We start from the raw sequence: 13,707 nt of genomic DNA, 5'->3' as shown, positions 1-13,707 counted from the left end.
CTCGGAGCGGTGTTGATGCAGGATGGTAGGGTGTTTGCCTATGCTTCCAGACAGTTGAAGATACATGAGAAGAATTACCCTGTTCACGACCTTGAGTTAGCTGCCATTGTTCACGCCCTGATGATTTGGCGCCATTATTTATACGGTGTTCCCTGTGAGATTAATACTGACCATCGTAGTTTGCAGCACCTGTTCAAGCAAAAGGATCTAAATTTGCGCCAGAGGAGGTGGTTAGAGTTGTTGAAGGACTATGACATCACTATTTTGTATCACCCGAGCAAGGCCAATGTGGTGGCCGATGCTTTGAGTAGCCGAGCAGAGAGTTTGGAGAGTTTGGCTTATTTACCAGTATCGAATAGGCCTATGGCGATGGATGTTCAGGCCTTAGCCAGCCAATTTGTGAGATTGGATCTTTTAGATCCCAACCGGGTTCTAGCTTGCATGGTTTCTCAATCTTCTTTATTTGATCATATCAGGGAGCGGCAGTATGATGACCTTTATTTGCTTGTCCTCAAGTACAAGGTTCAGCACGGTGATGCCAAAGATGTGACTATTGGTGATGGTGGAGTATTGAGGATGTAGGGTCAGATTTGTGTACCCAATGTTGATGGGCTGCGAGAGTTGATTCTAGAGGAGGCACATAGTTCGCGGTATTCCATCTATTCGGGGGTGCCGCGAAGATGTACCAGGATTTGAGGCAGCACTATTGGGGAGGCGGATGAAGAAAGATATAGTTGGATTCGTAGCTTGGTGCCTCAACTATCAACAGGTGAAATATGAGCACCAGAGACCGGGTGGGTTGCTTCAGCAGATAGAAATCCCGGAGTGGAAGTGGGAGCGGATCACCATGGACTTTGTAGTTGGGCTCCCACAGACTTTGAGGAAGTTTGATGTTATTTGGGTGATTGTGGATCGGCTGACCAAGTCCGCTCATTTTATTCTTGTGTGTATTACTTATTCCTCAGAGCGGTTGGCGGAGATCTATATCCGGGAGATCGTTCGTCTGCATGGTATTCCAGTGTCCATCATTTTAGATAGAGGTACTCAGTTCACATCACGGTTCTGGAGGGCCGTTCAGCATGAGTTGGGTACTCGGGTGGAGTTGAGTACAGTATTTCACCCTTAGATGAATGGACAGTCCGAGCGCACTATTCAAATTCTTAAGGATATGCTCTGTGCGTGTGTGATTGAGTTTGAAGGGTCTTGGGATCAGTTCTTGCCATTGGCGGAGTCTGCTTACAACAACAGCTTTCAGTCCAATATTCAGATGGCACCGTATGAGGCTTTATATGGGAGATGGTGTAAATCACCGGTGGGTTGGTTTGAGTCGGGTGAGCCTAGACTATTGGGCACAGACTTGGTTCAGGATGCTTTGGAGAAGGTCAAGGTGATTCAGGATAGACTCCGTACAACCCAGTCCAAACAGAAGAGTTATGCGGACCGGAAGGTTCGAGATGTTTTCTATATGGTTGGAGAGCGGGTTCTGCTTCGGGTATCGCCTATGAAGGGCGTTATGAGATTTGGGAAGAAAGAGAAGTTGAGTATAAGGTTTTTTGGCCCTTTTGAGATATTGAGGCATGTTGGGGAGGTTGCTTATGGCTTGCCTTACCTCCCAGCTTGGCAGGAGTACATCCGGTATTTCATATTTCGATGCTCCGGAGGTATCACGGTGATTCGTCGCACGTGTTGGATTTTAGTTCAGTCCAGTTGGACAAGGATTTATCTTATGTTGAGGAGCCAGTGGCAATATTGGACAAGCAGGTTAGAAAGCTGAGGTCAAAGAAAATTGCATCAGTAAAGGTTTAGTGGCGGGGCCAGCCGGTCGAGGAGGCGACCTGGGAGACCGAGCAGGATATGCGCAGTTGTTACCCTTATCTTTTCACTGCTTCAGGTATGTCTTTATGCTCATTCGAGGACGAACGAATGTTTAAGTGTAGGATGATGCGACGACCCGGCCGGTCGTCTTAAGAATTAACGCCCTGATCCCCTATTAACTGCTTTCCCCATGTTTATATCTGCTATTTTGATTTGTCGGGATGTTCGGTTTTGAGTTTCGGAGAGTTTTGGGACACTTAGTCACTAAATGAGAGATTAAGTGTTGGAAAGTTGACTGTAGTAGGAACAGTGTGAAGACGGCCTCGGAATGGAAATCCGAAGGTTCCGTTAGCTTCGTTGGGTGATTTCGGGCTTAGGGACGTGTTCGGATTGTGTTTTGGAGGTCCGTAGCTAATTTAGGCTTGAAATGCCGAAAGTCAAATTTTTGAAGTTTCCGGTTCGATAGTGAGATTTTGATCCGAGGGTCGGAATGGAATTACGGAAGTTGGAGTATCTCCATAGTGTTGAATGTGACGCGTGTGCAAAATTTCAGGTCATTCGGACAAGGTTTGATAGACTTTTTGATCAAAATTGTATTTTTAGAGTTTTGAAGTTCTTAGGCTTGAATCCAATGCTAAATTGGTGCTTTGATGTTGTTTTGAGCATTCCGAAGATTGGAACAAGTTTGAATGATGTTATGGGATATGTTGGTAGGTTTGGTTGAGGTCCCGAGGACTTCGGGTGTGTTTCGGATGCTCAACAGACCATTTTTGGACTTGGAGAAGGATCAGATTTTTGCTGGTATTTATTGCAGACTGTTCTTCATCGCGATCGCGTGGGGAGGATCGCGATCGCGAAGGCTTAGAAGAGGTAGAGGGAAATTTTGCTCTTTGAGTTCGCGTGAAGAGGAATGCGAACGCGTAGCTTTGGGCAGTGCTGAATCACGAACGCGTGGACTAGGCCGCGTTCACGTAGAAGAAATAAGGCGGCAGTGGATTTTAAGTGTTTCTCTACGCGGTCGCGTGAAGCCAACCGCAATCGCGTAGGTCTGAGGGAGCCAAGCATCGCATTCACGGACAGGGTTCCGCGTTTGCATAGAGTAAATTTGAGGCGCGTGGTCTTGCTCTTCGCAATCGCGTCTGGACATCCGCGATCGTGATTAAGGGAAAAGCTGGGCAGAATATAAAAATTTCAAATCAAGGGTTTAGCTATTTTTTAGAAAACTTAAGCTTGGGAGCTCGGATTTTAGCGAGGTTTTGAGAGATTTTTAGAGATATCGATTGGGTAATGATTCTTAATTCCTTTTTGCTTGTAACCCATTAATCTAAATATGAATTCATCATTAAATTTCGAAATTTGTATGAAAATTTGGAGAAAGTTCTTAAACCAAAAATTTGAGTTTTGATTGGGGATTGACATCAAATTTGGATAATTTTGGTATGGTTAGACTCGTGAGAGTATGAGTATTCTGAAAATATAAATTTTACCTGATTTCGAGATGTGGGCCCGAGGGGCGTTTTGGTCATTTTACCTAATTTCGCGTATTAGCTTAGAATTTCTTTGTAGAATCAGTTACTTGAAGTGTTATTTATTTTATGAAATTGAATTGAATAGATTTGGGTCATTTGGGGTCGAGTACTCGTGGCAAGAGCGTGGTTTCAAGTTGATTTTGAGCCGGTTTAAGAGCTTGTCTAATCTTGTGTGAGGGACCTTCCCCTTAGGATTTGGTATATTTGGTAATTGAAATGCCTTGTACGTGAGGTGACGAGTGCGTACTTGTGTTAATTGTTGGAAATCTGGTTTTCTTTAAGTAATTACTAGTATGTTTCCTTTCCTGTTTTTACTACTTGCACTATTAAGCCTATTGTTAGCTTAGGAAAGCATGTCTAAGTGACTTAATTGCTTTACTTACTCAAACTGCCTTACCTGAATTCTGTGCAGCATGCTAGGCTAGAATCACTGTTGCCTTAATATGAAATTTTCCAATTTCTGTATATTTTCCTGTTGCTGCTGTGAATTTATTTTGGGACTACGGATGTGGGATTCTAGTAGCTCCCCCTTGTCTGTTTCTTTTGGGACTACGGATGTGGGATTTCGGCAGATCCCCCTGCACAGTTATATATAACTACGGGAATGCACCCGGTAGATTCCCCTAGTACTGGGTGTTTACATTTGGGACTACGGAACGGGATTTCGGTAGATCCCCGCGCACTATGAGTTGGACTACGGGACGACATCCCGGGAGATCCATTAGATATGTACATATGGGACTACAGGATGGTATCTTGGGAGATCCCCGATTGTTATTATTGGTGCTGAGCTGTATTTCCTTTCCGTGTTTACCTTGCTTCTGTATAGTTGTTGATGTCCTATACATCCTTTGTTATTTACTGCTGCACTTATTTATACTGTTTTGTTCTATACTGTTGATCTTTATATTTTATTTAACCTTATTAGGGCCCTGACCTTCCTCGTCACTACCTGACCGAGGTTAGGCTTGACACTTACTGAGTACCGCTGTGGTGTACTCATGCCCCTTCTGCGCATGTTTTTCATGTGCAAATCCAGGTACTATGACTCAATCCTACCACTCGTGAGGCGAGGCGACTGCTCTAGAGACTTTGAGGTACATCTGCCACGTCCGCAGACCGAGGAGTCCCTTTCTATTCTAGCTTTTAAATATTTGCCCTTTGGTATTCTTTCCCTTGTTAGATATTCTGGAGTTAGACATTGTAGATATCCAAAGGCTTGTGGTTCCATGAGTTTCCGGGTTTTGGGATAGTGTACTTGATTCTGAGAATGTTGTGTTGTATATGCCAAGCGGCATTTTAGCTATTGTTTTCATTCGGTTATTTTGGATTTTGGTTATTTCTTCCGCAAGTTTCGTTATGTTCAGCATTTGTTAGGCTTACCTAGTCGTTGAGACTAGGTGTTGTCACGACAGTTCACGGAGGGCGAACTGGGTTCGTGACAGGCATGTTGGGTGCAGGGAGTGGTATGGAATTTGAAGTGAGGATCAAGGTTGCAGTTCAGCGTTGATAAGGATGTCACGAGCTCGGATGAGCAGGAACGGAGTCTCGATGTTTAAAGTAAGTTGGTATTGTCTTCAGCTTCACCTGAGATTGGTGTTTTGTAAAAAAGGCTTTGCATCCTGGTTAAGGATTCTTGATCGCTTTTCAGCGTTAGTGCGGCCGGTGGTTTGGATGTACAGACCTGTTATCTGTTACGGAAGGTTGTGGGAGCATGCCCCACGGGAAGGTTGTATAAGTGTGGAATATAGTCACTTGATTGATTGAAGAGTTAAACCAAGTATGAAGATTGTAGTGATGTCGTTAAATTGAGAATCGATGCCTGAAGGGCACTCGATTTATTGGGTTATGGACTGTGGAGGATTACTCCGGTTATGACGGTTGTTCTTGTGTGTTATGGGATAAAGGGGGTTATTATGGAACCATGAATGGTTATTGGCCTAGTTCAGTGTGATCAGAATCAGCTTGAGGTCTGTGGATGGGTTTAAATGTGAATATGGGCTCTATATCAGGCCAGATGCGTTCATTTCAGCAGTGCGCTCCTTATGGAAGAGTAGTCGGGGTGTTATTTCATCGTCAACTATTTCATGTAGTGATATATTGCGCCGTGTGAGTTGTGAGACGGCTTGGTGAATTTCTTATGTGTTGAAGTTCCGCGTAGAGATGATGTTATATGAGCAGAATGGCTCTTGAGATTTAGATCGTATATCGCACCTCAGTTGTGCGTGAGTTTGTAGCTTATAGCGCTATATGTCTCCCCATGGATGGTATTATGCACTTAGCGTGTTTACGACCGACATTCGGTATTTTGTTATAATGAGCAATCTGGCTCGGTGTGTATCTCCTTATGTGGATTTTATGGGTGGATCGGGTGGCACGCCGCTATGGGTATGTTGTTTGGATCGGGTTGCGCGCCGCAATAGTGTGATGTTGAGTACAGATTCTTATATCTGTTTTTATGTGTTTTGTTTCCTATTTTTCTGAGGAAAACTCATATTAGTTGTGTGCCCATGTCGCAGGTATGATTCGCGAGCGGGGTGTTCGTTTAATTAAGTTGATCGCGTCGCATGTATAATTTACGAGCGGGGTAATTGAATTTCCTTTTCAGAGTTCGTTTTCCTTTGTATCACGTTCGAATTGGTAGCCTATTGGCACATTGTGGCATAATATGAGACTTTTGATCATGTCCGAGGTGGCTTATTGCCTAAGCAATTCTTACTAGGTGAGACGAGATCATTGGATTCAGGATCAGTGCAATCTGATTATATGAAGTATATTAAGGAGCAAAGACCATTATTTGGTTCAGAATGAGATGATAGTTCTTGTCAGGAGTATGGACCCAATGAATTATTGATTCAGCAGTTAGTTATGAATTTCTATATATCTCTTCCGTCGTGGCAGTATTGTAAGAGTTAGAGCAACACCTATGTATGTCATGAGGTGCAATGGGAGCATCAAATTCATGGAATTTCGACTATTATGCTCAGAGAATGTTATTGTGGTCCTGTGAATAAAGCAGTACAAGGTGGGAATTTGGCTAAGGTATGCAGTCATGTTTTGGTGCTGCGTGTAGTTATTAATACGGTGAGTGTATATTTGGAACAGGCCTAACATAGAATTTTGGATGTTGGAATTGGGCTCTAAGGCTTATTTTCTTGAATAAAAGGGAATATCTTCAGAATTGATCGATCTAATGTGCTCAACTGAGTTGTGGTAGCACGGGTAGGTGCACGAGGTATTAAACAGTTATTTCAGACTACTTCAGTGTAGTTCTCAGCACGTTCGAGGACGAATGTATGTTTAAGTGGGAGAGAATGTAATGACCCGATCGGTCGTTTTGAGCTATTGCACGTCGTTCCGCAGTTTGAGACCATGATCATCTTCACTTCAGGTATTATGACTTGTGCGCACGGTCGGAATTGAATTCCGGGAAGTTCGGAGTTGATTTTGAAAGAGAATTCTCATTTCGAAAGCTTTAAGTTGAAAGAATTGACTAAGGTTGGATTTTCAAGTAAATGACCTTGGATTCGGGATTCTAAGGTTCCAGCATGTTCGTATGATGATTTCGGACTTGGGTGTATGTCCGGGTCGGGTTTTGGGAGACCCGATAGCGTTTCGGAACCTATTGTAGGAGTTAGCATTTTTGGAAAAATTCCATAAGTTTGGGTTGAAGTGCATTTCAGTGTTATCGATGTCCGTTTGAGATTCCGAGTCTGGGAATAGCTCCGTATGGTGATTCTAGTATTGGGAGCGCGATCGGAAGTGAATTCGGAGGTCCGTAGGTCATTTTGGAGTCATTTGGCTAAAGATAGAAATTTGAAAGGTTTTGAGAATTTGACCGGAAGTGGACTTTTTGATATCGGGGTCAGAATCCAATTCCGGAAGTTGGAGTAGGTCCGTAATGTCAAATATGACTTGTGTGCAAAAATTTGAGGTCAATCAGACGTGATTTGATAGGTTTCGTCGTCGAATGTAGAAGTTTGAAATTCTAAAGTTCCTTAAGCTTGGATTGGGGGTCGATTCATGATTTTAGCATTGTTTGATATGATTTGAGGCCTCAAGTAAGTCCGTAATGTGTTTTGGGACTGGTTGGTATGATTGGTTTGGGTCCTAGGGGCCTCAGGTGAATTTCGGGTGGTTAACGGATTGAATTAGGGTTGGAAAGAATAGCTGAAGCAGCTGATATCTGGTATAACCGCACCTGCGAAGTTTTGGCTGCAGGTGCGGAGCCGTAGAAACGGTCAAAAGGACGCAGATGCGGTGGTGAAGGGTGAATGTTGGGACCGCAGATGCGGTCAGGTCACCGCAGAAGCGGGACCGCACCTGCGGAAGAAGGAGCGCAGAAGCGGAAATGGGCTGGGAGCCCGGACCGCAGAAGTGACAATTGGTCCGCACCTGCAGGACCGCAGAAAGCGGTCAAGAGACCGCAGGTGTGAAGGATTGGAGGCAGTGAGCTCTCTTTAAAAATCGAGTTTTGATTCATTTTCACTTCGAGTTGGACGATTTTTGAGCTTTCGGAAGAGAGATTTTCTTCATCTATGTCAAGTTTTGGAGCATTGTGCAATGATTCGAGTCTTCAGAAGAGCGTGGAATGCCGGTTATGGATCATGAGTCTCCTTTCTGACCTTGTAAGAGGGAATTGTCCCCATAGGTGAAATAATTGGTTATGTGCTCCTATTTGTGGGGGTTACGTACGCACGAGGTGACGAGAGTCCGTGCGTAGCTACTAATATGGGTAAGTCCGGGTAGTCTAGAACCCAAAAGCATGCTATACTTGGAATATCTATAATCTTATTGACAATTGAATTGCTTAAATCCTATCGAATTGGTAAATGAATTTCTAAAAAGATTAAACTTCATTTTCTTAAATCGTTAAAAGAGAATTGGCTATTATTTGGATAAATGTTCCCCGATAAATTCTTAATTAGCTGTTTGATCATGTATTTCTATGTGTATCGGCGTCGCATGTATGATTCGCGAGCGGGGTAATAGATGCATCTATGGTTCGCGCCGTTCAACCCTCGGCAGTGCACATTTTACATTTATGTTGGATCGGGCCGTACAACCTCGACATGATTGCACATGCTTGTATTGCTTGCCAGGAGATTTATTGATATTGATATTTGCTCTCCCCGACTTGAGATAATTGTTAATGAATAGGTTATGAATTCGGAGACTTTTAAATAAAAAGGAACTTTTACATGTTTCGTGACTTATTTGAATTTACTATTGTTCTTAATAACTCCATGATTACTCGCATTAACTATATTATCATTGGACCATTAGTAAGTGTCGAAGTCGACCTCTCGTCTCTACTTCTTCGAGATTAGAGGGGATACTCATTGGGTACACGTTGTTTTCGTACTCATACTACACTTGCTGTGCATTTTTGTTGCACAGGTTCATATGTGGCTAGTGGATTAGTGGCATAGCGGCATGGTTGATATGGAGACTTAGGTGAGCTGCATTTATCGAGACGATCCGCAGCCAGCAGAGTCTCCTTCAGAGTATTGTACTATGTTTTTCATTTCTGTCCACTTTGTATTCGGGACAGTTACCGTATTTTATTTCATTCCCTAGTAAATGCTCATGCACTTGTGACACCGGGTTCTGGGATGATTATGGGGTATCTTGTATTAACTGCTTAATATTCATATTTGATTTGAAACGATTATCTTTTACTGATAAAATTGAAGGAAAGTTATAGTTTTCAAAAAATTTAAAACGAGAATTTAATTCAGTATTTTGGTTGGCTTGCCTAACAGTGGTGTCCGGTGCAATCACGGCCCTTAGTGGAATTTGGGTCGTGACAGATATGAATTGAACTTTTAATTTATGAATTGAAATTTTAGGATATGAATTGAATCTTTAGGATATGAATTGAAATTTTTGTGTATGAATTGAACTTTTAGGATATGAATTGAGCCTTTAGGATATGAATTGAACTTTTAGGATATGAATTAGACTTTTAGTCTATGTATTGGAATTTTACTTTATAAATTGAAATTTTAGGATATGAATTGAACTTTTGTGGATATGAATTGAAATTTTAGGATATGAATTGAAATTTTTGTGTATGAATTGAACTTTTAGGATATGAATTGAACCTTTAGGATATGAATTGGACTTTTAGGATATGAATTAGACTTTTAGTTTATGTATTGGAATTTTAGTTTATAAATTGAAATTTTAGGATATGAATTGAACTTTTAATTTATGAATTGAAATTTTAGAATATGAATTGAACTTTTGTTGGATTGTTATGGAGATTTTGGTATTGAAATTGTAGTTTATGAATTGAATTATATTGTTATTTAGGGAATTTGGTATGCTGGAAGGTGGTGTAGCTGCCAAAACAGGCAGTTTCTGCCAAAATTATATCCAGAAAAGCAACCAACTTTGGTCGCTTTTCTATTTAAAAAAAATATTTTCTGGGCAATAGCGACCAAGGTTGGTCGCTAATTAACCCAAATTTCCTAAAAAGAGACAAACTTTGGTCGCTATTCTATTAAAAAAAATTCTAGAAATTAGCAACCAATTTTGGTCGCTTATGTTTAAAAAAATTAAATTCTTGAAATTATCGACCAATTTTGGTTGCTTCTGTTTAAAAATAAATAAATTAATTAAAAAAAAACGACCAACTTTGGTCGCTATTTTCCAGATTTTAAAATATAATATTTGGTTTACACACCAAAGTTGGTCGCTATACTTTGATTAATAATAAATAAATAAATAACGTAATTTAAATATAGAGACCAACTTTGGTCGCTAAATTTATATTATTAAAATATTAAAGCGACCAAAGTTGGTCGGTATATTGTTTACCCGGAATATTTGGTCCTTTTACCTTAGAGACCAAAGTTGGTCGCTAATTAGTGACCAACTTTGGTCTCTAAGGTAAAGGGACCAGCAAAATAGCGACCAAGCCAGTTTGGACGCTTTTTTGTCGCTTTGTGACTTGTAAGCGACCAACTTTGGTCGCTTTTTGTGGTCGCTTTTTTTCGAATTTCTAGTAGTGATAAAGCTTTTTCAAAAACTTCAACAGAAGATGCTGAAGTTATTTAGTTCATTTGTAAAAACTTCAACACTATATAAGCTGAAGTTTTTGAAAACGCTTTCTAACATACTAGATAAATAATCAGATTGCCAACAGTATCTAAATCATAAATTTTGGAATCTAAATCATGAAAAGAATCACTAAGTGCGACCTTAAACTTCTCGTACGTGAAAATATTCACAAATTATTGTCTGCTAACTTACGTAATTAATTATAAATTATTTTTAAATAATCTGATAAACATACTTATAGCAATCATCCCATGAACTGAAGTTTCATAGCAGCACTGATCACGCCCAACTATGCCTTATAAAAGGACAATGCGATCGTTCCAAATATAATCCGATTTACAAGTACGGAGTCGAATCCCACAGAGAACTAAAGCTTAGCTACAACTGTTCAATATTGCTAAGAAGATAAGCTCTAACAATTTCTAAGTTATAAATATTAAGATTCTTATATATAATTAATTAAATAATTAAATTAGTAGATTAACAACTAAAGATACTACGGGTTGGAGAGAAGATTAAGGAGGTCTAGAGTTAAGATTTCCCCAATTGTCGGAATCCTTCACTCTATGTCTTCTATAATTTCGCCTAAGTATTCTCTACCGATCATGAGCACTTTGCGTATTGTAATTCTTTCCCGAGTAATCACAACAATTTACTAGACGCACTCTACCGAGCTACGCTAGTTGGCTTTTAATACAACTCACTTCAGATCACACTCAAGGCTTCGTTATCCCTAATCCCGCCTTTAAACCCGTAGTTATAGATCCCTCTTATACTTTGGGAGTGGTGTTGTTCAACAATCACCTAAATATGCACTCTCTCCCGAGTTATGCACACTAAATAGGCACAGCTAATTGAGGATCTTGTCAATTAACTACAACAAACACGTAGATGAACAAATAGAGATTAAACAGGCAAACTTTATTAACATAATCAAGAAGTTCATCCTTCAATAGGTTCCATCAAAACCCTAGACAAAGGATTTAGCTACTCATGACAATGGGTAAATAAACTATAAAAATATTCATGATCAAAATTGCAAGAAAAATAAAGAGAAGAAGAAAATATGATGTTTTGGGTGATCTCTCACACTTGTTTTTCTTGCCAAAATACTCTCCAAATCAATATATGCCTCTCTTGGGCGAAGTCTAATGTTTAAAATAGGGTTTTGGGCTAAAAATTTTGTGTTTTGCACTTTAGTCCCTGAAGTTCTCCGCCTCCACCGCGGTTCTGCTGCGGTCGTGGTCAAACCGCGACCAAACATGCTCTCTGATTCTCACTTTGTCTGCAGCCATCTTCTACCGCGGTTCTGCCGCGGTCACGGTGGAACCGCGGCAGTCCTCTTTTATTCTGACTTGAGTTGTTTCGCGTGGTTTACTTGACGGAATTTTACGATCGGCCTCTTTTTCTCCATATTTGATCCCAAAAGTACTCCATAGCCTTCTCTGGTCATATATAACATGCAAAGCATGAAAAACACTAATAAGAGTATTTTGTTATCACTTTTATCATCCAAATTATACAAGAAGGTGGTTATTTAGGGCTTAATTATAGTTAAATTCACCTATTATCAACACCCCACACTTAAACCTTTTGCTCGTCCTCGAGCAAGTTAAACCACACTTCTAGGCCTAATCGTTCGATGCATTACCCAATTTTTTTTTATGCCACACCCGCCATTATAAAGGAACAACCTAAGCACTGCAACAGTCACGCCTCAGATGAAGACTCTAACACCATGACACACTCATGCTCACTCTAGTTACTCTAACAGAGGTGAAAACTCACTTTTTCTTCCTGAGTCACATGCCCTCACATCATAATTCTGGGAGAAGTTCCACACACATAAAATTCAAGCAACAAGGAACCAACGATAGGAAAAATTTACTCACTCTCAGCAAAGAACATTCACATGCCACACAGACACACCATAAGCTTGCCCCTAGTGTAGTACTCTACTAATCGAGCTATTCAGTCAAAGATCAAGAGGTCTTTATTTGGTTGTAATGTAGGCTAAGGGACGGGTAGGATATATTTGGATATAGTGACTAACCTCCCTAAGCACTTTTACTACACACTTCCTTTTATTTTAATTTCCATGCTCAGCCCACTCGTTCTTCCACATTTTAGTTCATAGGTGACCCCCACTTTTCTTTAGGTGCAACTGTTTTTTTTTTTTGAGACTTTTACAAATCCATTGAACCATTCAAGTATTTCTTTCCTGATTCCCCTTTTTCCTACTTCCTTACCACCCCACACTTTAACTTTTGTATGTTCTTTAGTAATTCAAGTGCTTCTAGGAGGTACAAGTTCAAACAGTCAAACTATTCAAACATAGGGATATAGGTCATTATAGGGTTATCAAAGAACAGGCTTCAGGCTCAAAGGGGTTAACTATGGCAATATATACATGTGGATTCACAAATATACAAGCTACACAAAGAAATGCCTCAATCATCTCTAAAATCAAACAGCTTCTATTTCGCTTTGCAAACACACAGGGCAAGTTCCAGGTATCACATGCAAGCACAGAATACAAGTAATAGCTCACACACACTTGGCATGTAACTCATTCCGAATCAGTTTATCAACACACTCATATGAGCGTTCAAGCAAGACAAGATGTGCAAAATTAAGGCATAGATTTACGAGTCTACAAACGAGCCTAGACGTCGCACCCTCATGTTCGTTTTTGTTATTCTCAGGTGTGTACATCAAGGGTTGCATTCTAGCCTTCACCCATTTGGTCCTAAAACTACAAACGAAAAATCTACCTAACCCGGTTCAAGAAAAGCCCTTTGAAAAGAACCGTGGTTTAAAGAAAAACCAAGGGGCAATTACTACACTACCTAAAAAAGAAAATAAAATAAAGAAACTACATGGACTACTTCCCTCAAGAGTACTGTCCAAGTGGTCCGTCCTCAGGAAGAGTCCTCTACATTTTTTTTAAATCCGACTTTGACCCTCAAGAAACCCGTCGACAAGTGTCTGTCGTTGGGCCAAGTCAGTTACTTCTATTGTGAGTACAGTCAATTATACACAACAACACCAATCAAATACTACAACATACACCATGTCTATATACACTACAATACATTACCCGAGCAAGTCTCCCACCCCACACTTAAAAATTATGGCATGTCCCCATGTCATATCAAAAATAACGAGCAGAAGGGTAAGAAGACTTCCCTGAGCCTCAATCAGAGTCGGAGACGGTGCTGGGGTCCACATGGCAAGCTCTCCCCAAAGCACGGAACCAGGACATAAAACGGCTCTCAAACCTGGCCTGCCGCTG

The sequence above is a fragment of the Nicotiana tabacum genome, chromosome 6 (assembly GCF_000715075.1).
Source record: "Nicotiana tabacum cultivar K326 chromosome 6, ASM71507v2, whole genome shotgun sequence".
Classification (NCBI taxonomy): Eukaryota; Viridiplantae; Streptophyta; class Magnoliopsida; order Solanales; family Solanaceae; genus Nicotiana; species Nicotiana tabacum.
The sequence above is the reverse complement of the archived record's forward strand: the minus strand, read 5'-3'. Positions refer to the sequence as shown.